Below are 25,778 nucleotides of genomic sequence, written 5' to 3' on the forward strand. Positions count from 1 at the left end.
TGGATTTGTGCTGTTCCTTTCCCTTTTTTTTCCTACTACTGACAGAATGATTAATGCAAACTATTTCTTGCATATTTTGAAGACTGCTCCTTTTTGATTATTTTCTTTCTAAAACTACGTTGCAACGCAAAGCACTAAATTTTTGAGCACAAAAACTCACATATTATTTCATAGTCATATCAAAGGCTTAACTTAAAGCTAAATCATGAAGTGTTGAGAAGAACATAAGTAACATGAACTAGTTCCTGAATTTTGTGAGCCTTTACGACGTTCTTCATTTTTTTTTTTTTTTTGTCCAAGGAGTTAGAAAAACCTGAAAGTTTTCCGTAGTGGAAAATGGAACTAAAGCCAACTATGTTAAATTATCTGGCATTTTTGCTCACTTGAATGTTCTGGGAGGGCTGACACTGAAATTGCATAAGCAAATAATTCTATGCCTGCTGTAGAGTAATGGCATTAAGTGGTACGTCAAATAGACTTGAATGCCCAGCAGGCTAAGATAGCATTGCCATTGTATTAGAACCTTTATTCTGCCACTGCTTCTCTTTCAACCTCTTATTAACCTCACTGGTTGGAAGTATAGGGACAAAGTCAAATTCAGAGTAGTTATGTCCTTCTAGCAACACTAAGATGTATGTTTTCATAGCATTGTATAGCTAAATCCTTAAACAACTCGCATTGATAGTAATAGGAATCCCACAGCAAAATCCCGGAATGGTGCCTTGAGCGTGTATCTTTCACTTCCTTCAGCTATCTCCCAAATCTGGTTTCAAGGAGAGGGCTAAGAGGTCTTTATTGAAACAAAACAATGAAGCAGGGGAAGAGTTAACACAGGCATTGTGTCCCAAGTGATCTGATCTATTTGGTTATGGAAGGCCTTGTGGTATGCAAGTCCTTTCCTTTAGTATGGGAAGATATATTTTATAGAGATGTGGCCACGAAAGCTAATGGTGTCGTGAATGTTTCTCTACTGTTTGTGATAGAATAGCTATCTATCTGTTCTTGTATTATGCTTCAAATGTTGTTCGTTGAAAAGAAGAAGGAATTTTATAGACTGTAGGATTAGTTCTTCTTTCACACACAGTTTTACTTATTTCCAGATGGTTCACTTGTTTGAGCTGTTTCACAAGTTTGTGGAGTTACCATAGTTCTAGGCATTTGCAAAATTCACATCCTGACATTTTTTTTGAATCTTACTAAATCATTAGTCTCATTAACTTTCTGTGATAATAAGCATCCATGTCTACAATAATATGTAACCAAAAAAATTTGGTGTTGTTGGTATGAAGCACATCATCACTCATACAGGAGACATTAAATTAAAATTGATGTCGATACTTAACAAGAATGTGGCTACTGGTAATTTTGCAAACAAGATTCTTGCCTTTTTTAACTTAAGTTATAAAATGAGCTAGTAACTTCAGTTATGAAAAAACAAGCACACACACACACACAAAAGCCAAATGTAACCTGTTAGACGTAACCTGTTAGACAAACAAACAGAAACTAACAACCAAACCTGTTAGTGTCATATGTAACTTTAGGCTGCATTCTATAGCTTTTGATTTTCTAAGAAAAAAAAGCGGCCAGATTGCAGAATTAATGTTATGCCAGCTTGATACAGGAGTTGTATGGATGCATATGGGCTTGGGGATTTAGATTATGTGCCCACTCAAATTTTGCTGCTTTGCATTCTTGCTGGTACTTACTTCCTGAAAGTAAATTAACATCTTCCTTTTTGTTTTTATATACACAACATATGTTTCTTGTACATTGTATTTTATACAAGCATAATGAAAATCAATCAAAATTTAAAGTGCTTTAAGTCTGAGTAACACCAAATTGCACTGTTAAATTTTATTTATTTAATTCTCATATACTGTAAGTTATGCTGATTCCTCCTTTTTCCCATTATATCTATTCACCAATAGGGGAATTTAGGAGATGAGCATTTCATTTCCAGTTCTTACCTTTATCAGCTTTGTATCTCTGGGATTAAAGTCCAGTATTTCAAATTAGAGAGGTAACAGCCATACTTTTCATGAGTATTTTGAAGATAATTGCATTTATACTGATTTAATGCTCAACGAATACATTAAGATAAATTATTTATATAATTAACTTTTTTTTTTTTTTTTTTTTCCGGACTCCTACATAAACTACCAAAGCTTTTCTGGCAAAACAAGAATAGAGTAATGTATGGAGGAAAATTTTCACTGTTTTCTCAGTGTTTGTTTGAGCACTTAGCTTTTCTTTTGCATAAAAGCTGTTACATCAGTCAGAATGAAGAAAGCAGCTTTGTCTCAAAATGATTCATGCTGGCCATATTATAGTCCCTCTGCACATCTTATTTCAATCTCCCTTGGCTTTATTCATTCTTAAGACAAGTTACTGATCCTCAGAAATGACTAGATTGGAAATTACTTTTGAAGTATGCCACCACTTGCAAGCTGGTTCAGTGTCTCTTCAGGCAGGCTACTGTCAGCTGTAAGTGGCACCAATGAGTAGACATATATTTTTGCCCCCAGAGCAGACCGTTACTGATCACAGGCACAGATTTGGGTTTCTCAGGCAATCTCCAAGGTACAGAGTCAGTTTCTGATAACGCTGTTCATCAAGGGCTTTGCACGTTGACCATGCTTCAATGTGTCAACTATTGATAATACCTCAGGTGATTGGTCATCCTTTTGTATAACTAATCTGATTGTGACAGCTTCCCTTTTCTAGCTAGTCCTTTAGGAAAGCAAGAAATGCAAGGTTAACACTTGTCATGTGTGTTCCTCTTTACTTTCAGTTAAAATAAAGAAATTAAAAAAAAAACACAAACCAAACCCTCTGAAGAGTTGTGGGGATTTGCAGAGAACCCTGAATTTCACAGCACCTGTTGTTTGGTCCATAACCTCTAACAAAGCAGACTCCTAGCTCTGCAGCAAGACTTCACCTTTTCTGTCTGGAGACAAAGGTGAATGCAGCCATGTGCCTGTGGATCAGGGATTTCCTTTGCCTGTGTAGAGAAGCCCACTCACAAGAAGAGCTGGCACAGGCGCTGCATATTGAAGCTCAACATCCCTCTTCTGGTAGGGGTGCATTTATGTCCCATGCCTCCTGCATTAAATCCAGGGAATGTTATGAAACAAGTTGGTCAATGGATTTCAGCATCACGTAGGTGTGTTAAATCAAGGAGCACGCTATGATACAGGCTGCGGCAGTGAACGTCGCAGGGAAGGTTGCTACTGTGTTGAGTGCACAGTTTGACTTGGGAATAGTCCAAATCTTTTCACAATTATCAATACATTTCAAACAGCAGCTTACTCTGAATGCACACATATTTATACCAGGAAACCTGTAATTTATTAATCCTAGCTATTAAAGTAATACATAGGGTTCTTTGATTGATGTTTGGCTCTGCTTCCTGGGAATTATGCAAAGGGAAAAGATCTAATGTAAACGGTACTCAAGTTTTCTTCGTTATACAGAGGAAGTGTTTAGATATCTTCATCTGGATATTCTCCTGGTTACATGTCTGTGGCTGAATTGATCAGTCTTTTTTGTCCTTTGCCAGTTAAAATAGGCATTACAGGAATCATTCCTTTCCCCAGTAGCCTGCCTGTGGGGAGGAGTTCAAAAGGCTGTAGTGCAGTCATGTTAACTGCCAGTGCCCAGATGGGGTAGAACAGCAGCTGATAGTGAAAACTGTTTCTCCAAATACCCTTTCTTGCATCATTTCCATACTGTCTGAATTCCATTGTTCTCTTCCTGCTCTTCACTCAGGTCATGCTCTTGGTCAGCTGTGGGCCCAGTAGTATTACTTCTCTCTGCATCCTTCAGGCCCTTACTGAGCACTGCAGGGGCTTCCTGGGGAAGTCAGAGTGTGGTTTGAGCAATTCTCATAGGAGTGTTTCTTCTCATGTCTCCAGCTTTGTAGGTGCAAGGTAGTAGCTGGAATGTGTGGGGTTGTTGTTTGTTGTTATTGTTGTTGTTTGCACAGAGAAGAAAGCCACCTACTGGACTCTAAATGCTAAATGCTCTTCTCACATGCTTTGTCTTGAAAGATGACTGAGAATTCGTGTTGGAAAACTGAAGCGCTCTGTTGAGAAAGTTGGGATGAAAAGCCAAAAACAGTGCTTACTTCACAGCAAGGCTTCACACAGACAAACTGCTCTGTGTGTGTCCCAGGAGTGGGTGCCCCGTCGCTCAGAGTGCTGCACGGCTGCAGCATGAGGTGAGGCTGTCATGTGCTAGACACAGCCGGCTCCAAAGGCTCCAGTGCAGGGTGCTAAGTGCTAAAATCCTGCCCTGACTGCTAGTTTATGAGATGCAATGTGTGTTATTTACCAGCGGATGGAGGTTTTCTATGCTTTAGGTAGAACTTTCCTGTGTAACAAGATGGCAGAGGTACCCATCATTGTCAGTCCTTAGCTGCCAAGCTGCTTTCATCAGAGGCACACAGCCGCCTGCGCTGACACTGCCTCCCTGAGAGATTTCGCCTGTGGGCTGTGGGGACTGTCATCCTGCTCCTGACATCTTGTAGTTAGTATTTAGACATCTTGTGCTTAGAGGACTTTTTGACTTTGCTTTTTCTTTCAAACACAATGATTTCTATTTTTTTTTTTTTTTTTTCTGTGTGAGAGGTAACCTGAGGTTAGAGAACAGATGACAGATGAACAGAATTATAGTTGGGTAGCACAGGCTTCCCTTGTGGTTGCTGGCTGCATATTGTGCTGAAATAGTACCAAATAATGGGCTCAATTAAAAGTAGACTCTCTTGTTCTATTCCAATTCTGGGGTTAGGGCTTCAGAAATTCCAAGTGTGTTCCAGATGCTTATTTTGAATGCGACAAACATTCTTGCTGCTTATTCAGTCCTCTTCTCCGCAATGGCACTTCTTCTAAAGGTTGTGGGTGCCCCGTCCCTGGAGGTGCACAACACCAGGTTGGATGAGGCCTTGGGCAGCCTGAGCTGGTGGGAGGCAGCCCTGACCACAGCAGAGGTTGGGGCTGGATTGTATATAAGGTTCCCTCAACCTAAGGTATTCTATGATCATAAATAAGAAGGTTGAGGAAGCTGAAAATTACCATCCTTGTCTCTGTGTCCAAGGAATTTGAACACTCAACATATCATAGGACTTGTCAGTCTTTAGCTAGACCCACTTTATTTTGAGATAAAACCATGTTCCATCATTTGGTTTGTGGTAGGTTTTGTACTTGTATCAAGGCATCAAAAATTGCAACTGGAAACAAAGAGATTCAATGCATATACAAGAAAAAGAAGAAGTGGTAAGGCAGCAATTAAGTGCAGTCAGCTCAGTCACAGCAACAGTTAATAATAGCCTGTGAACACACACCAGGTCAAGCACACGTGGTTAACAGCCCATGCAAATTTGCCCAAAGTATCTTGTTCCTAAATAAATGAGAAACAGGTAAATGAAATTAGGTTTATGATGGTGTACTGCAAGGTAAAAATGCTTACAGCACTGTAGTTACTGCAGAGAAATAGATGCTTTATCTTATGTTTACATGCCTGTACAATCAGTTTAATTAGTAATTACTGTCAAAAGTGTATCAATCATTTTTCCTCATTAGGAAGACTATGTTGAGCCTGAAAATGGGATGAATTCTGAGACGCAACTGAAATGGAAACAAAGGTGAAAATAACTCTTAGATAAGGTTCTGCAAGGGATAAATGAAGATATGTTTATTAGTAGAACTGGACATGCTTTTAAGTGACAGATTTTGGCCAAATATATTTTATATATTCTTAAAACTAGTTCATTTAAAAAAATTCTTAAATGTAACTCCTCAGTAATATTCTAAAGGGCAACCTTTCTATTCTAAGGGCAACTATTACACAAAAAATCCCCAAAGAATGTATGTAATATTATGTATGTGAATAAGTTGTTATTTTACTACAAAATAATTCATCCTTACCTGCTTTTTTTAATCATGTCTTCTAAATTGTAGACTTTAATGGGTCTGTAGTCAGCAAAATTTCCAAGAAGATCTGAATTTTGAAAGAGAGAAAATACTCCGTTATCTCACTGTTCTCTTGTAGGGTTATGTGGCTTGCTGCCTTCATGTAACATATAGGGGTGGAAGTGCTTCAGTAAATTTTATTGTGTCTTTGGTAATACTGTTATATCTTGATAGTTCACAACCAAGGCAGTCAGGTGCTGGGCTGTGAATTTCCAAGTTTTCAGTACGTCTCATGAGATTAGCGCCACTGATAACTAAACTTCACTTATTGCAACTTTATTTACACATCTGCTTTATGTCAGCCCACATGCTAGTCTTATGTTGCCACAAATTTAAGCAGTAATATTGGATGCTATCATTTTGCTCTCTTAAACCATTGCTGCTTCTCCATGGAAGGTTACAAATCCAAACCTAGGAAGTTCTGCTTCATCGTCAGAGCATTTGGGTTCATGAGAATTACTAAAATAGAAAAGGTCGGGTCAATATTTGCACTAGGTTCTTTACAAAAACAGAGTGTTTGGCATCTGTATTGCATTAAGGTAGTATAGTTAACAGGAACTTCTGTTGTGTATAACTGAGCTGCAGGTCTCCGAAACATCTGAAAGTCAGATGACTTGCTTAGGATCTTAAATTTCAGCTGAGATGTAATTTTGTGACATGAAACTTACAGAAGGTCCAGAGTTTAAATATGAATGCCAAAGCCCAGTGTGTTGTTTGAAAATTCAGATAATAATTCAGAAGCTGAAGATGGACCAAGCATGTGTGCCAAATATCATCATAACTAATGCTTTTGATGTAACGTAATGTATTCTGGGAATTTATGAGAATTTGAGGGACTAAGGCTTCAGTGTTATCTGTTAGAAAAATACAGAACAAAGTATGATCACTTGTAAAGAAAACAGCAATGCCAATTAAATAAGGGTGTAGAAAACCATTCTACATTATGTGATATGTGACACAGTCCTGGAAGTAGAAACGTTATTCTAAATGTAGATGTATTTTTAAGCTATCGTACATTTCATTTGATGCTCAGTATAGCCAACCTGATTTTATTTTTTTTTTCCTGAAAAGAATTAATGTAGGCTATTGTAATACATACTTTCTTTGATGGGATGAGTTAAAGAAAAAATGCAGTAGAATGTAGTTCATAAAATAAGAGAAAAATCTGTTCATATCTAGAAGTATTTATTTAGTTCAATGCACTGCTTGAAATCTGTCCCCCCCAGAAGAAATGAGCTATTTTTGTTTTCCCAGTAAAAACTTACTTATTTTCTTTAAGCAAAGCACTGATTCAAATTCCTCCATGAATACTTGAGGATTTCAGACATTATCTTGTTGCAAAAGCTTCAAATTAGCACTAATGTACTTGACATTCTGAGTGGAGATCTTGAATACTTGAAGCTACGGATTTTATGAGGTTCAAACCTTAAAAATTGTATTACTATTCTGCTGTCTTAAGGGCTCTATTTTTGTAATGATGCTTATTTTTATACAATATGAAGTCCTAAGTCAGTTATTTAAGCTGAAGTGAGAAATTTAATAATTAGCTGGCAGATTTGGAGTCGCTGGAGTTTGAATTTTAGACAGAGGCAAATACAAAGCAGGTATTTGACAGCTTATTATTTTGACTGCAACAGTAACAGCGATCTGGTTGCAGAAATATGCTTTAGTTAATATGAATGGATTTACCAATTTTTTTACTCTTACTTTTTGGAAAAATCTGCTTTGGAGAAAGGCATTTTCTTCGTTTCTTGTGATTTTCTTTTCAGTGTGTCCAATCTATCTATTTACGTTTGAAAAAAAATATTTTATAAACATGTTGAATACATATTAAAATTGTATTTTGTATCATATAAAATTCGATGTGATTTCTTTCATTAAAAATGTTATTTGGGAGTTTAATACCATGACTGAAATGAATAACTTCGATTGAAACAAATGTGTAATATCCAATGATAAAGGAAAAATAAAAGCTCTTTTTTGTTCTTTTGTGGTAGCATTGTATAGTGTTTTGTGAAAACTGATACACAGCAAGGCTGTCAAACATATGGCTATGGCATTAAAATTTTTCATTTTGCATTGGAAAATGAAACATTTGAACCTTGCTACCTATAGTCTTACCTTTATAAAATTTAGGGAAATCAAGGGAAAACCACACATCTGTAGGTAACATAATCTAGCTTTTATAAGGAAACATGGGCTGTAGAGTGGCAGACACCAGAGGGATAAACAAAAATTTAAAAATAATTATGCTAAAGACACAAAAGGGAGAAGGTTACAGTAAGTGTAATGTGTTTAATCTGAGGAAATTGTTAGAAACATCACTTACGATACAGTCTCAATTACCTTTCCTCTGGTGTTGTTTTTTTGTTTGTTTGTTTTTGTTTTTGTTTTTTTTCATATAGAAAACAATGAAACCTGAAAGTCACTCTGAACGGGATATATTCTGTCATATTTGGAAAATGTACCATTGGGAATGAAAATACCGATGGTATCAGAAAACAGCAGCTTTCCTGGGAAAGGTAGATACCCACACTTCAGGGCAGGTATTAAAATGTGAAATCATGATTTTTCGGTAGCAGACAGAAGTTCTGTTCCTTTTGGATTCATTAGTATTGTTGTGCGTTCCTGGATGAATATGTCCTACGTATCCATCGACTGAAAACAGTCCAAAGACGAAACTTGCAGAAGATGGGGCGCCAACTGTAAAATGATTTTATTTCAACTACAAGCAGAAGATTGTTAATAACACAAATTTACCTTGCCTTCGTGTTCAGAATGCATATGTGTTTTTGTAAGCTCTCTACCCAGAATTTATAAATAGGAAATAAAATTACCCTCGAAAGCCAAACACCTTCTCCTTGTCGCCATATGCTGCGTCTTTTCCCCTAGGTTTTGTATACTGTCTGCTGAAGAATGGTGTCTTTCTTTTCGTGTTGCTCTGTCGGTGGTCATAACAGCTATTCTCTTCATGAATATGTAAATCCCATGCATAAAATCACAAAAATTAGCATGGCGATTCCCGCTATAGAATGTGCCCAATTACATCTGTCTAATACGTGAATGGTGATGATTTAATCTTTTGGCTATATGAGCAGACTCAGGTACTGTTACAAGAGATGCTGTAATTACAGAATACCCAAACACGCAGACTGGATGCGTGCACATGCTGGGGGATCATCGGGCTTTTAATAAGAACCGGGCATCTGATGCGTGGCTGTGATGGAGTGCGTGCAGATTCATTTACAGGCGCTCACTCTGATGTTTAGTGACAAGGGAGAAAAATGCCGTAGGTCTGCAATAACCCTTCCCCTTACTAACAGAGACTCATCTGCATTTGATTTTTTTTTTTTTAATTTTCTACTGAATGCCGGCAATTAAACCTAAATGAATGAAAGTTGAGATAAATAAAAGGAGAAAATGGTGACCGTCTTTACGAGTCATGCTTAACTCATCTGGTTTATCGGGAATGGGTGTTGGAAGAGGGGAATGATGTGCAGAAAACAAAAACAAAAAGGCACCACCAGCAATTGATGCATTTTTGTATTTAAATAAGCAGGCGTGCTCATGCATATTTATATGACGTGCATGCCTATGCGCCGCTCTGAGCAGTGGCACTGCGGCTTGGCTGCAGTAATTAGGCTGATGTAATTATAGGAAAACAAAGCGAGCTTCTCTTGATATTTTTTCTATACAGTGGGAACATTAAAGACATATGTGTATTCCAGCATAGGAAAAATGAACCTGAACTGCTGTCAGAGGCTAGGAGGACAGTGTGGCCAGTGCACCTATTGTGTCACTGCTGCAGAAAGCAGCTTAGCGATTGGCCACTGTCTGCAGCACATAATACTGACTGGTTATAAAGGACTTGTCTAGAGGAAAGCCTGTAGGTACTCCATTGTCTGGCAAAGTTGATATGACTGCATTCTTTTTGCAGGGGGTCAGACAGCTGAACTGTAAAAGCTGCACAGATTTTTTTTTTTTTTCCTCTCTCTCTCCATCTCTCTCTCTCTCTTCCATACGGCATTTTTCTTTCATGCCCTGTCTCAGTTTGCATAGTTAAAGAGAATGCTAATTAAGATCCCTTGTCTTAACCTGAAAATAATGCCTTGGATGTAAGTAGAAAACTGGTGATAGTTTAAAATATTCTTCCGTAGCACCGAGATATCAGTTACCGTTCTAGGGGAAAAAAAATGAAGAATTTTTTTTTTGTAATCAAGGTAAACAAAGAAGTTGTTGCTTCTTTTCCTTCCTTTCTTTCATCCTTTCCTGTTCTGTTTTTTTTTTTTTTTTTCCTTTTTTTCTTTTTTTTTTAATTTTTAATTTTTAACCAATGATGATGTATTATTGCAGGTCAGATAATGTTTTATTTCAGAAAGCGTGCTAGCTATATAATTTAAAGGTCCCTAAATCAGTTGCAATTTAGTGCTTATTAATCCTTCTTAGGATGTAATTCGGTGAAAGAACTGCTTTAAAAAAATTCTTTTCTGTATTATAGACGGATCTAACAACGCAGTCTGGGCTCCGTGCCAAAGGCTGGTATTTCACAGCAGCGACCGCCTTACAGATGAGCTGTGGGAAGCAGGAGGGAGACTCTCTTAGGGTGCCACTACTATGGAGACACAGCTGGGCTGAACAAGATTTGCTTCAAACGACAACAAGAGAGACAGAAAGTGTCTGGTTCGACCGCTGCCCAAGCAGGCAGTAACCAGAAGAGCTAGCAGCCAATCCGGCCATGCTGCACTGTTCGAAACCAGCTCTACATCCCAGCCAATCAGTGACATCACTGGTGAGAAACTCATTTACATCATGCAGTAATGAACTTTGTTTAACGTATCCTTTTTTTCTTTTCTTTCTTTTTTTTTTTTTTCCCCTCACAGAGATTAGGTCCTCCATTAATTATTCTGCCAGCATAATTTGAATCGCTATGCAAAACGGTGGCTACACTTTTCCTGATTTTTTTTTTTTTTTAAACTGTGTGCTGTTTCTGCAGGTAACCATGGGCATTGTTCCTTTTTTTTTTTTTTTTTTCTGTTGGCCCCATAAAAACTTTAAAATAGTCTTTTACTGTTAATACTGTGCATATATTTTACTTTCATGTATATTTGTTTTCTTGTAGTTCTTACCTAGTGTGGTACTGCCTCCTCCATTTTTAGTATGAGATTACCTTTAACCATCTTGGAAGGTAAAACGGGTGTTGCTGCAGCATTGAGTTTGCATCTTTAGCTGCCATCACGATCTAAGTACTTATTCTAATGCTTCAGAATTCATTTCGTTGTGGCTGTTTTACATATTTGGCTTTCTCTAAAGGCTCTTACATGCGTCTGTTACAACTGAGTGAAGTTCAGTACTGTTATATTTCATTCTTCACCACTTTCAGCCAAGATGTCATTTTATTAATGAATAGAACTGAGATCATTTCTGAACAAATTTCACCCCCTTCCTTCCACCTCAACACAATGCACCTGATTTGCATCCATTTACCAGAATAACTGAATACAAGAGCCAGTATGAAAGGAAGTCAAGGGAGAGCTTGCATACTGCTTCAGGCTATGTAGCAGAAAAGCGAAATATAGAATTTTTGTTTAGCTATTTCTCTTTATACTTAGGATGTGCTTAATCTGCACAGAAAAGATTACATCTTAGCTTGAAAAACTATTCTCTAGCCAGCTTTTCGTATTAGGGAATAGGCTTGTTTTTTATAATAAACATGCAGATTTTCTTGAGATGTGTTCAATTATAAATGGAAAATGTTTGGGCAAGCCAACATTGTGTTGAACATTTGGATTTAGTTCTTTGTGGGTAAAGTAATTTGTTGTGCGAACAATTTAAAAACAGCCCAGAGTACTGTGGAATGCAGAAATTTCAGACCGCATAGTCTAATGAGGCAAGTTTCTGCTCTACAGTATTCTGATAGCTGAAACAGCATCAGATAGAAGACAAATTCAATATTGTGTTATTAAATTAATGTTCTATCTGTCGCTAGCGGGCATCAAAAGGTCAACAGTTTCTGGTAAAACAAAATTTTATTTCAAGGAGTATTCTTAAATAGAATTTTTGTTACTGTATGATGACTTTCCCCTCTATGCACACAATAACGTACAATTTGTTTATGGAGCTTCAGTTATATATCGATCCTTGCAGTGACTTTGAAAATACAGAAGATTTAAACACTAAACTATGGCTTTTTCAATGCGTGATGCATTCCATCATCCCATCATCAGTATTCTGTGTGCGGCTGTCCTGATTCAGCCACTAGCTCCCCTGCTGCAGATCCTGTAATTTGAATCATGCGTAATAATATATTATCCTACTGGGGGCCTTCTTTCAGTAGGAAAGTGGTTTTATACCTTCTGCTATAAGAGAACTGTTGGCTCCTTGCCATCTTGTAGCCATTATTCACAGAGGCAATCAAGATAGTCTTCCTTAAGGAATAACATCTGCACAACTGCATGTGCCAGAATTATGCAGCCTCCCCCACATTATAAACTTGGTTTTCTTAGAAGCACAAATATTTGACAATACCGGAGCATTAAAAACTGGACCTCTACAGAAATTCATCAAAAGTGTATTGAATGTACCATGTGCTGAAGTCTAGGCAGTGAGGACATTTGGAGTAGCTAACAGGGACAGAGGGGAAGAAAATAAAAGCTGCTGCTTGTTCTGTGACTCTTGCTAAACTTTTTCAAGCTCTGGATATTGACTTAGCTGATAATTCTTGCTATATTAAAAATGCGACTTTGATAATTTTCTAGCTAACTTATGCTGATGTTGTGTTGTCATTTGGAACTGAAGCTGTATTTCCTAAGAAGGGAATCTAAAATTATTTGATGCATTCAATGGGATATTTGTCATTTACTACTACTACTAGCTGATTACACAAGTACAAAAATGGGCTAATATCACTGAAAAAGCAGTAACTTCACAATGAAGTCTCAGAATTGAAGAATCTGATGATATTCTGAAAATACAATTTTTTGAAGTGTTTCTGCTGCTAAAAGCTCTGTAGGGCAGCAGGATTCTAATTAAAGCAGGGGGCAGGGGAAGATAAACCCCAGATCTATGCAACTTTATCATCTATAGAATATGCAGTGCTGTCACACGTAATATATCTACTAACACTGTGGCTGACTATTTTCATTTATTAACAGAAATAGCATTACTGACCTCCCCCTACATTCCCTGAGATCTTATTTTTATGAACATTCTTTTTTGTCTACGTCTATAGAGGAGTGGAATATTTCCTTCTTTACAAGTGGTCTGACGTTCATTTGGGTGATATCAAAGTCACTATTTTAGATCTGGGGAAGAGAGAGGGGAAATACTGGGTAGAAAGGGAGGAAGTCTGATTTAACTTATTTATCTAATCTGGGAGCTTACATGTTCCTTATTGAAGATCAATAATATAATTGCAGTATCTAATCCTACACAAACTGTACTATGGTGCTACTGAGAAGTGCAGAGAGGACCAGGAGTCTTCTTGTTGTCATCCAGCCCTATTTTTCCTCTTAGGAGAAAGAAGTAAGTTTGATAACCTGGCTACAAATCAAAAATGCTAACATGTAGGAAAATAGATTCTCCTAAGGCTAGTGGAAATTATAGTAAAATAGAGCTCTTCTGGAAACAAACACTTAAGAATGTTCTTAGGTGGAAGATACAACCTCAGCACCTGAATAATCAGTAACATCCAGTGATGTTCCATTGAAGAACTGAGGAAAGTCCTAAGAAAAACTTAGTAAAACATCTTCCTTCTGAAGAAAGGCCTATTATTTCAAAACCTAGTGTTTCCAAATAGAACACCTACATGAAGAGGATATAAATACCTTTATACGTTTATTTTCTACTTTACATAGCCAAAAAAAATCCTACTTTTTGTACTGTTACAAAGAAAACAATGAGGTTGGATGACAGTTGTGACTGCTCATATGAGTTACTGTATTTGTTTTTTTATGCATGTGGTTTTTGATAGTTTAAGAAAACGCTCCTGTTCCCTGAAGTAGTAAATTTTTGAGCAAATACATTCAATCCATTCTCAGAATGAAGGGTGACAGTACTGGGAAAATGCTAAAAAGCGAGGAATGTTTAGGTACTTACATCAAAAAGAGACTGTGGGAAAGATGATCTTGGAGGTCTTTTCCAACCGTGGTGATTCTGTGTAACCGTTTCGTTTTAGCTAATGGCATTTAAGCTGTTACCATTTAGAAGTCCTGTACATCTTCTCTTTTTGTAGCATAATAAATACAAAAATTTTCAATACTAATGTATAAATCAAGATCAGAATGTCATATGTATGTTTACTGAGAGGGAGAGGATATTGAACTCTTAAAAACACTTCTTTTATAGTCAAAAGTGCAATAGTATGAAGCTAGAGGAAAAAATCTGTTTTTCTGGGTTTCTAGCATATTCCATACATATGTTTCACAAAAACATGTAGATTTTGAGCACTGGACATTTATTATTCTGTTTTTAGTCAGTACTAAGATAGATACTTGTATAAGGCTGTGGATAAAAGAGCTTATCTAAAAGATTCTTTAATATTGAATCAAATTGCAGCAAACAAAATCAGTCACAATTTTATGGGGACACTTCTTCTGTCCTAACTTGAAATTAGGCTGTGGGAAATGGAGTGTGATGGCTATTCTCAGCATGAGAAAAAGCCCGGAAGGGGCTGAAAACTGTTTTCTAGAAGCAAGTATAGAGTGGATGGTGAATAATAAAGGAGTCAAGGTCAGTCCTACAATGACTTAAGGTGGACACTAGGAAACTGACTCTTTTTTGTCCTAAAAGCTTCATTTTACTGGTGGCTAATGGTAGGGCAGCTAGGCAGGGCACGTTGGGATGTATCACCCTGAAGGCCATCAGGCCTTGAAGTGCGAGGAGGTAAACTGCTGACTTCCATAGTTATATTTTTATTTGTTACAGCTGTTTTCCTTTTTCGTGTTTTGGAATCCAGACACACTTTAGTAATGTGGTTATAATTTTTCATTTTATTCCTGCATTTAAATGACAAGGTATTAGACTACATAAGTAATACACTGGACTTAAAATTGTAAGGTAATAATATGATTTGTAACTGCTTATGACTGTGACCTGATCTAAGAAATCAAATCTATCTCCAAAAGTGGTGAACGGGTAAATTTAGAGAAGTATCTTTGCCAAATTCTTAAGCTAGAAGGCTGTATTTAGGGGAGTTGGATTTATTTTAAGATGTATAAACTAGTTGAAAAAGTACAGTGATGTAGACTTTTTAAAAACCCTAGACTGGCAAGATAATGATCAGAGGATATTCAGAAAATCTCAGGTGATGTATAACCATAAAAAGGGGTAGAAATAAACCTGGCATAGAATACAAAGAATGGTGCACTTTTGGTGATATATCAGATCTAAAATGAACTAAGTTATTTTAATAGTAGAAATAAATCTTGTTTTTGCTAAAACGTGTTAATTTATCCATCAGGTAGTGTATTTAGCTGATCTAGATTCCTACTTTAGCTGAGATTAATTTCATGTCACATAGTGGCTGTGTCTTGTGCAGTATATGTCCAAAATAACTAAACAGAGGATCAAAGGACATATGAGTAAAAAATTACCCTGAAAATCTCATGCTTCTAGTTACAGACAAGCATCACATTGATTGGGACTGAAAATGAACCTTCCTTATGAAAGACCATATTTAATAATTTCTTTATACAACATGTACAGACTTTCCACACTGTCTGGCATCTTCCTTCACATGGCAGAACATAACTTTAATGCAGCATTGTACAAGTAAAACGAAAAGTGGAAGGCTACAACTTGCAGGACAGAAAGCCTGAAATGAGTCATGGGGGAACAACCTTACTGCGAGAAGTTACCAGTGTAATTTCATTGTTTTGAAGTCTGTTGCTAAACAGACCAGGAGATGTTTCAGTACTGGTTAAATCCTGGCAGATGAGTGTTTTCACTCTGGAAATAAGTTTAGTAAGTATGGATGGATGTGAAAAACACACTGATCACAGCCTGCTCAGTATCTGACAAAATGTAATCAAGTTTTCTTGTCAGCTGCAAGTGAGTATTGTTTCTCCCTAGAGCTGTTTGGCTGTTGATCATCTGAGGACTCTGAGATAAAGGAAGCTTTGGGTTGAGGCAACAATTTGAGGATGGCTTGCCTCAAATATAGGGTAGTACCAAGGAAAGAAGGCTTCCCTACTTCTGTTGTTAACTACTTTACTGTTAGGGATGGACTTAGCTTGGATGCTAAGAAAGGTAGGAGATTTTTCATATTCATTGTAAATGACAGAGATTTAGTGGCTGTCTGTGTACAGCTGGGCATCTCTTACTAGCTTTCCTCAAAGGCTTTGAACAGAGACCAAATGGCAATTGGAATACATATAAAACTTTTTGGGGTTTTGAGGGAAGGAGGTGTACTAGGCTTGATATGAAGCTAAACAGGAGGTCTGGGGAGGGCAGGGACACACACAGAAATACCAAACAGCCAATCAACTTGTAGCTTATTTAAGACTGATTTAGTGTGTCTCATCTAATGTGCAGTATTTGGAATGTTTTGCTGCTGGTAGAATGTTTGGGAGGTTATAACTGTGACAGTTCTCCAATGTAAATTTCTGTTAAATTTGAGCTAGCTTTGTGTAGTGTTCTGGCAAAACTGCATGTAGCGCATTGCATTTTAGCATGTCATCTTATCAGAGTAGTAGTTAGGCTTCTTTTCTCTTGGGTGGTCCATGCTTAGAAAAAGCAACAGGAGGTATCTTGATGCACATAACACAAAACAGTGTGTTCACTGTGGGACACCACTGATTTAAAAAAAAAAAAATAAAAGACCTTTGTTTGAAGTCTGTTCATTCAAATACATAGGTTCTTCATGGATTTTTCATCTAAACACACTGATGTTAAATCTATCTCAAGAGATCCTCAAGACTTTAATTGCTACGACTAGGAAATTATAACAGGAAAGTAACTGTGGTTTTGTGTGTTATTACCATTTTCTCTTAGGCTTCTGCTATCAGAGATAGGATACTGTACGTGCTGATCTGATACGCTCTCTGATACGCATTACTAAGTTCCCTCAGGTGCTAAGTGCAATATCATCCATATCTTCCTTAGTGCTATCTATAGGAATCAACTGATTTTTAGCAATAATAAAATACAGTTGAGCAGATGGTGTATGCAAACAGCAAACTAGTAGATTGTTCCTTTTAGGTATTACACTGTGATAATAAAATGTAGAAGAATATTGGTGGTGCATGAAATAAAGCATTTTGAAACACTACAGGTTACTGAAATTAGATGATAGAGCTTATAAAATACTATTTACAAGCAAGGTTGAAGTTTTCTGAATTTTGAAATCCTTTTAGAATGTCCCATTCAGTATAAAATTCTGAAATTGCTATGCTTTGAGCATCTTGGTGATGAAAAAAATCTGAAGTGTTTAACATCTCGCCACAGTAAATACTCATACTTTGATAATTTCCAGCATGCAACTGTATTAGGCTGAAAGGCTGTATTTCCCTTTTCTACGCTGTTCTAACCAGGAAATAATTCTGAAACATCTACTATGTATGTGAAATAGTTGCTTCTGAGATTCCCATTAATTTCTTATACAAAATTTATGTTCTATGGCTATTTCCTGTGGATCACTTTGATTAAGCCTGTTAGTAATGTGGCTGTGTTGTTTTAGCCAGTTACCATGGTTTGAGTCTTGAAGTTAAGATATAGCAAATGAAAATGCATTCAACATCTTGAAAATAATGTTGATTAAATATCCATGCAAAATGTACACATATTTGGTATAAGCATTGGTCATTACACCACCTGCTTTAATTGATCTACAAAACTAAAATTATTCCCTTTGTTTTTTTGTCTTGCAAAATATGGACAAAGAATTAATGCTACAATAATGATAATTGCCATGCTGAAAATAAATATTTAATTGTAAGTAGCACCCAAGCACTAGTGAAAGCTGAAAACAAGACTATAAGGGTTTGACAGTCTGTTGGTATTTTGTAACAAAATATATTAGCCATCAAATAGAAATAAAGTGTTAAATATTGTTTCAACATATTTTTTAGAAAGTTACAATGATCATAGAGGTGTGGACAATTTTAGGTTTTAGTACTTCTGCAGAAATAATTTTAATAGTCAACATAATGTCACTGTAAAAAATTATAATAATAAATGCACTTGCAAATAGAATGAGAGTTATTTTTGAAAACACTGAGTGGTTTTGTTTTCAATCCAAATTTATGAACCACTCTGGGAGCCAACATCAACATGAATGTTGACATGTATACAAAACATTATGTTGATATAGTTACACAACTTTAGGATGCATATTCATTTTCTGCCATGCATTTGGAACTATACTTGTGTATTTTCAAGAAACTTTTGGCTTAGCTGACTAAGTAAAGGCCTGTTTTGATAGGTGTCTGAAGGAGTCTGCAGTTTTATTGTATTATCTAATGTTTGGCCCCGCAGGGATGAATAGGGAGCTATTATAATCAGTCATTCTCTCAGAGATGATATAGTTGTGAATTATTTGAGACAAAACATGTCTTACTATGATTTGTGCTTTTTCTGGACCCTGTACAGGGTGGCTGGTGCAGCATCCAGGTTTCATGCTGTGCAAGTCACCACCAGGGCATCAAAAGAAATGAGCATGGCTGGTGGAGAGATAAAGTAATCAGAAAAATGAGTATTTTCAACAAACTGCCTTCTTTCCTCAGTGCTTCAGACAGATGGTCTTTTAGAAATGTGTCTGTGATAGGATATGTAGACAGCCTGAAACGTTGGCTCCAGCAAGGTCTGAGCAGTTGTTATGATCTGATACTTTCCTCTTGGCTGAAGTCAGAGATCTACAGGTACCCACGAGCAGGTCTTGAACTGGGTGGATATGTGAGACGACTATTCTAATTATAAGATAAATAACTTTTTTTTTTTCTTTAACTCATCTCCTCAGATTACCTTTTGATGAGCGTTGACTCTTACAAGTGTCTTTGAAAAAGAAAAATGTATGTTCTTATAAAAATGTATCTCTGAGAGAGATTTTGGCATAGTTTTTGTGCACCTCATAACCAAGTGCTCCATATTCACAATCATTAGTCTCATAAGTAGTAGCTATATTATTTGTTTTCTCTCACTTCATACTTCCCACTAGCTGTATCACTGTTTCATTGATATGGTTTGGGTTATGGTTAGTTTTTCAGAGACTTCTTGAAAACTTTGAATTCCTTTCACTTCCTATCGATGTTATTTAAATCTTAAAATTAATGATAACAAGCAAAGTAATTTTCTGATAGCACTGAAAACCTAATTAGAATCAGGAGTTAGTTTTGTTACAAAATAATTGCAAAGACACAAGACCTGTCTGAATGTCAAAAAAACAAATATTTAAAAAACCAAAACAACAGTGCAGTATAGCCTGTATTGGAATATCATCCAGTAGTCTTATGTATTGTTGCTGCAAATTCTGTCAGCTTCAGTACAGAAATTCCTACTTTAAAATACTGACTGGCATGTTGTTCAAAATTAGCATCATAAAAGAATATGTAAGTTCTTCTAATGGTAATAAAATGTATATTGGTACCCTATTCAGATAATACGTAATGAAAATTGGTATCTCCTAGTTGCCTCTGTGGTGCTACTTTGCTCTGGTGGGGAGTTTGTCTGTAGTTAATCACACTATTTTGAGTCCAGGCATGCAAATCCAAATGATATTTAGCTTTGACTCGAAGTGTTAGAGGAGACAGACTGACCTGTTATCAGAGATCTGCCTGTTGATCTGGGATCTTGTGTTTTCTGATGTGTCAGTAGGGTGTACTCTTAGAAGCAATAGAAATAAGTATCACTGAGAAATTCAATAAGCACTGAGTTCAGTCAGTGACAAACATACAAATGTATCCTCCACCACATTTTGGAAAGACAGAGGCATAGCAGGGAATGGAAAATATGAAGCTGTTTTCTAAAGAATTAGCCATTGAGATAATGTATTTTTGGATTCTTTTCCTTTTTTTTTTTTTTTTTTTTTTTGGTAAGCTATTTGCTGTTTTGTACTTAACATATTTTAAACTTTTCTGGCAAAAAAAGTTTATTCAACACTGTAATTAAAATGGTTCAGGCTGTTGGTTCTCTCTATATTTTACTTGTTGAATAATTTCAGCAGTGTCTCTCAGCATGTGTTTTTACTTTGATCATACCTTTTCCATCCAGTTCAAGGGAATTAGATAGGCTCTCAAGGGAGGTCAAGTTACTCTTCTTTGGATTTTTCTGAGGTTATCCACTTGGTAAAAGAAAGGAAATAAAGGAACACCCTTTCCACTAGGATAATCCTTGAAAACAGAGCTTCGCGTGCAACGGAATGTATGCAGAATCATAGAACTGACTGTACCTGGTAAGCTATAGGCAGCAAGTCATTTCAGCAAGAGGATTATCTGCTATAGACAGAAAACCTATGAACTGCTTACTAAATAGGAAATATGTTATTTAAAAAATGGCCTCCAAGGGAATATTTGAGGAAAAGAAGAGTTTATGTCAATCAGGGGTCCATTCAGAAAGGCTTGGATATTTTTTAGTTATTTGACTTAATTGTCTGAAGCATCAGCAAGCCCTCAGATATTTTGTCCCAAATTTACATTAACTTCTGTTGACATAGTTATACATGTTTTACTTTCAAGGATTCATGATCTTTTGTTTACTTTACTGGAAGCAGTACTTAGAGTTCCTATACCTGTCTTTTTAGATGAAATATTTCTTGCTGCACAGATAATGTTTAATCTTCACTACTTAACACTGATGGGCAGTTTAAGCTATTGTTTGTCCTGTGAATTTTTGCTAGATGCTACAAATACTGATACCACTGTATGCTGAAAATCTTTGAAAAATATTTGAATCTAAAATCTTTGAATGAAAATGCAATCGTAGTGGCATGTTCTCCCATTGTACGGAGATAAAATATACAATTAAAAGACTTAAAAGATTTCAGTTAGCTGCACAGAATACACTTGCTTGATAAAGGACAAGCTTTGTGTTCACATTTATTAAGAGAGATAACGCGTATTCACTAATATCCATTCAGTCTCCTGCTTCTCTGAATTATAAGCCAGTTGATTTTAATGCTTTCTGTTGAAATTTTGGATACTGGAGAATGAAACATTTTTTAGAGGAATCACTTCAGTCTTATTTTAAACTCTCTCCTTGTCAACCCTCTGCTTCTCAGTGGTGTTTGAAAGAGTTGTTCCATTTGTGTGATAGCATCAAATGTATTCAGTGACCATTTATTATAGCAGTGTGTGACAGACTTCTGTTAGAGAGAAGAAACCAGTGCATTTTGCTAAATTAGCTATTGAATTTGTCTGGCCCAATCAGACAAGAGGTTTCAATATCATTTGTGAGACTGCTGAGAAGTGCTATTAAAAAAAAAAAAAAAAAAAAAAAAAAAGCCTGTCTTAGTGCATATGTGGCTATGTGTTATCTTTATGGCAGAACCTAAATGCATTAATGACTTTCACAAATGAGTTCAGTTCTCCAGTGTTATTAGAAAATATAATGCATTTTTGGTGGCTGTTCCCTGGTGGGTTTTCCTATTCAGAAATAGGTTTTGGAGATACCAACAGAAGGTATTGCTACCTTCTATCACAAGAAAATTGCTGTTTGTGCTTGTGCTCTATTATTTTTCGTCATTTTGTGGTTTTTATTGAATTTAGTGTTATGGACAGTCGGTGAATAACACTGAACCTTTACCAGAGTTACAGCTGTGTCTCCATGCAGATTTTTGTCACTATATGTTGATAAATTTTGTGTATTGCTTTTACATTACAAGTATTCTGGAGGAATACATAAAATAATGTATTTTTTCCTGTACATTTGGTAAGAAATAATGTTTTCTAATAACATTTAAGAAAATTACAAATGAACAAGGATCTGATGTTGATGAGTGAAAACTTGCTAGAAATAGTAATTATTTTGGGCATTATGGGAGAAGGGTATATTGTTAGGGGAATCACAGTCCACACATGATTTGGGTATTTTTTAATTCTTTTTTTTTAAGGGAATATAGATTAGGGAAGCAGTTTAAACTCCTCTTGTGAAGAGAGACAAGGCACAAATGGTTAGTCATTGAAAATCTGCACCGACGTGGTACAAAAAACCTAATCAGACTCGCACTGGCATGAATGTTGTATATCAGTTTTATATGACACAGAGCTTACTATCTTTTATTTCCTGATTTTCTTGGTCATATACTGCACTTTCTTGGATCATTTTCTGTGCATACAGTCTTTGGAACCTTTCACACAATGCTTTCTTGCACTATGTTGGCCTTGAAAGACTCCTAGAAATTTTCAGGAGCATCTGAAAGTCTTTCAGCCTGAAGGGAAATGCTGTATTGAAAAACTCAGAAATATCACTATGATGAGTCACAAGAATTGGTTGAAAGAAGGGTAGGACAAAAAATGCCTCTGTGTGGCTTGCTGTGCTTTTCCCTTTCAAAAAGAAAACAAACAAAATTTCTTGTTCGTAATTAAATTTTTTACAGTTTAAACACATATCAAGAAAATTATATATGTATAATTATGTATTTATATATATATATATACATAATTATATGTATATATAAAATGCATCCTAAGAAATGTATATTTTATATACATTTCTTAGGATGCATTTTGATATTATAATAATGTTCCTTATTTCAGCTTTTCTATTTTCAGCCAGAAAATCTGAGTATTTTGTCTGGTTCTATTCATGGAGACTGAAATAATAAGAACATTCCAGTGCATACCGGATTTGTAATTTTTAAAATTTTATTTTATTTCATCAATATTATATTAGCACATTTACATGTTTCACTGTATTTCTCTTTATGGCTAGTATGACCTGGCAATGAAAGTAATCTATTCCTTTGCAAGGTGTAGAAAGTATTCCTCTTACAGCACTGTACAGTGCTTTAGATGAAGCGCAAGTAAGTATAACTGGTAACTGAAGATAGAGGGAATCTGAAAAGTACCTGAGGTTCTGTTAGTTGTTGTGCCATCATATATAGCAACATGCATGGCTGCATATCTAGACATTTTTGAGAGAGTTTGTTTTTAAGATTAAATAGCTTCAAGAAGAAGAACTAAGAGGTAACAGAATGCATGTTCATGAGGCGATTTTAGCTAAAAAAGGTATATAGCAAAGCACAACAACAAAAGAAAGCTGGACTCCAAGGCCTCTTTGACACGTCACAGACTTGTGGATTAGAATGAAGGATTGCTCTGTGTGGAAGCGATGTCATTTTTATGTAAGATCTTTGACTTCTGGCTTTCTTGTTCTTCCCCTTCTGCTGTTGGAGTGGCCTGGGAAAACACAGCATTCACGCTTATATTGAATCCCTTTTGGAAAGCTCAAGATAACTATAAAGCTTCTTTTGACTAGTGAAAACAAACTGTGTTTCTCATAGAAGAGAGTGAAGCTCACATAATAGAATGAAGGTCAAAAGGTAAATTCAACTTCCTGCAACAAATGTTTTTTGATCTGATTGCTGTACAGAAGATGAGCACAGCTTTCCCTTGTAGTGCAGGTCAAAGGAAGATATGTCATCTAGCTTAAAAATGTTCATAAACCCTTCACTTTACTGGTACGCTTTTACTGTATGACTTTTTGTTTTGTTTGTATTTAAAATTTTCTGTGGCTGGATTGCTTCCATACAGTATGGCAAATAAGGAATGGGGATTTGAAAAGTGAAACATGCCTTGATAGAAAAACTGTTGCTCAGTAACATAGAAAATGGGTTTGGAAAGAGACTAAAAGAAAAATATCCACCAGAAATCAGTTACTAGCAGAGAAATAGTGTCATTTTTGGAAGGAAGTATAGTTAATTTACATTGTTTGTAAGTTTCTGTTGATTTAATAGTAGGATCTACTAATGCATTCTGAAGCTGCTATTTACACTATGGTGTTTGACCCTAATTAAAACATGGGTATTTGATTTTTGGAAACTTATTGTTACCTTGAGGTTGTTCTGGACTCTGTTAATGCCTTGTCAAAACCTTTAGGATGCCAAACTTCGCAAGGAGTCAAGTGAGAAGCAGTTTCTTGTTATGAGATTTTGGCATCTGTTCTTCATACTCAAACGCAAAACGGTCTGAGACCATGAAAATAAGCTGGCAAATGGGAGAGAGACACATTTTTCTCATATACAGAGCATCCCTCTTTTATCCTGTGTAAAACATACAAACATAACTGACAGTAAAAGCACCCATGGGCTCTGTCTCTGGGGCGCAGAATGACATTCTTATGTTGTACAGGTGGTTCCTTCATCAGTGTCAGTTAACAGCATTTAGCAAGCAGAGGTAGGAACTTTAGTCTATCTGTGCTCAGGCTATTAGATTGAAACTAATAATTATTCCTAAGCGGTGTTTTGGGGGATTTTTTTCTTTAACAAAGAAACACCAAACAAGGAAAGAGAGAGAGAAAGAAAAAAAAAAAAAAAAAAAAAAAAAAGCAAGAGAAAAAATGGGAAGATAAAATGGTGTCTTTAGAGCAAAATGCTATTACTTTATTTGTACTTCTGTGGATAAATGACTGCCTCAGTACTACTTATTTTTCAAACTGAAAACTACAGAACAAATCCTTGTTTGTTTGTTTTTCTGTGAATTGTGTCTTTACAGCACTTAATGACGTAGTGGCTTTTCTGGCTGTATCCAGAGTTGTCCTTTTAAATTGCTATTACTGTTTTTAATTACCGATTTCATTTTTCTTTACTTGAAGTCAAAAATCTTTAGTAGTCATCAGTGAAAGGATGCATGAAGAGATCAAAGCAGAGTTAAGCAATTAGACTCCAGGTCTTAATTAAATGAAGCAATGTGCATGGTGTCACTAAAACTATTTCTTTTTTTTCTCTTTAATTTGTTCTATGTAATTATTTGTAATAATATGTCTACTTATGTACAGGCAATAAAAATCCCTGTCTTTTATTATTAAGATGTGTATGTTAGGACATTACTCCCTCATTTCATCTTACTTTGAACAATGCCTTTGTGTGCAAGTAATTCTTCTTCTGCAGAGACTGGGATTATTTTTATGGTCATGAAAGAAGGATGTTATATTCCAGACTTGAAAACTGAGATGAGGTGCTTTGAAAATATTTAGGTAGGTGGGTAGAGTAGGAAGGATTTAGAGATGTATCGTGGAAAAGTTAAAGCAATCATTATTTGAAAAATAAAAGATGAGTGCCTTTGGCTTAGAAGGGCAATGTGATGCAGGTTCTTGAGCACTTCCAGCATTGGTTTTGCTCTGTTTGTTCTGAAGTGGGAATCCAGCTGATCATCACTGAAATCAAATAAGCTGTCCTTCTTTTCACATTCATAGCATATTGAATACATTACAGAAAAATTGTTATGACAGTTGTAGTCATCTGTTACATTTTTGGAAAATGGAACATCTCATTCTTCTGTCCTTTTTAATGTGTGCCTTAGGCAGACATGTCATTTCATTTACTTGAACTGCCTCATACTTCTGTTATCTATTCAAGTTTAACTGAGTGTCTGAAAACTTTCACTGCTAATGGTGACTGTTTAGAAATGTGATGGAGTGATAATTAGAGTTGTACAGGTAATGTTTCCTTTGAAATCTAAGGCAAGTTTGGTTAAATGTTATCAAAATTTTGTATTACACTTACTTGATGTGTAAAGCTTTGATTTAGGCTTCGTAAGAACTAGCTTTGTGTTTTCACTTTGCTCTGGTTTCTTTCAGAGCCTTTGGCACAAATCTTGGCTTCTTAGACTTTCCTTAGCACCATCTTTCTAAAAACACGCTGAAGTAGTTATTGAAATA

The 25,778-nt window shown here is 36.0% G+C and overlaps 1 long non-coding RNA gene across 4 annotated transcripts in view; it reads left to right on the plus strand.

Annotated features, from left to right (window-relative positions):
* The window catches only part of LOC116241965 (uncharacterized), a 343,284-nt gene that overhangs the window by 40,539 nt on the left and 276,967 nt on the right, over positions 1–25,778 (plus strand). For all 4 annotated transcript variants that reach the window (XR_016458826.1, XR_016458829.1, XR_016458827.1 and 1 more), the window contains one exon: positions 10,471–10,761. This is a non-coding gene — a long non-coding RNA (uncharacterized LOC116241965). The remainder of the gene's footprint in view (positions 1–10,470; positions 10,762–25,778) is intronic.

This window comes from Phasianus colchicus, chromosome 1 (assembly GCF_987193195.1).
Source record: "Phasianus colchicus chromosome 1, bPhaCol1.hap1.1, whole genome shotgun sequence".
NCBI classification, from domain to species: Eukaryota; Metazoa; Chordata; class Aves; order Galliformes; family Phasianidae; genus Phasianus; species Phasianus colchicus.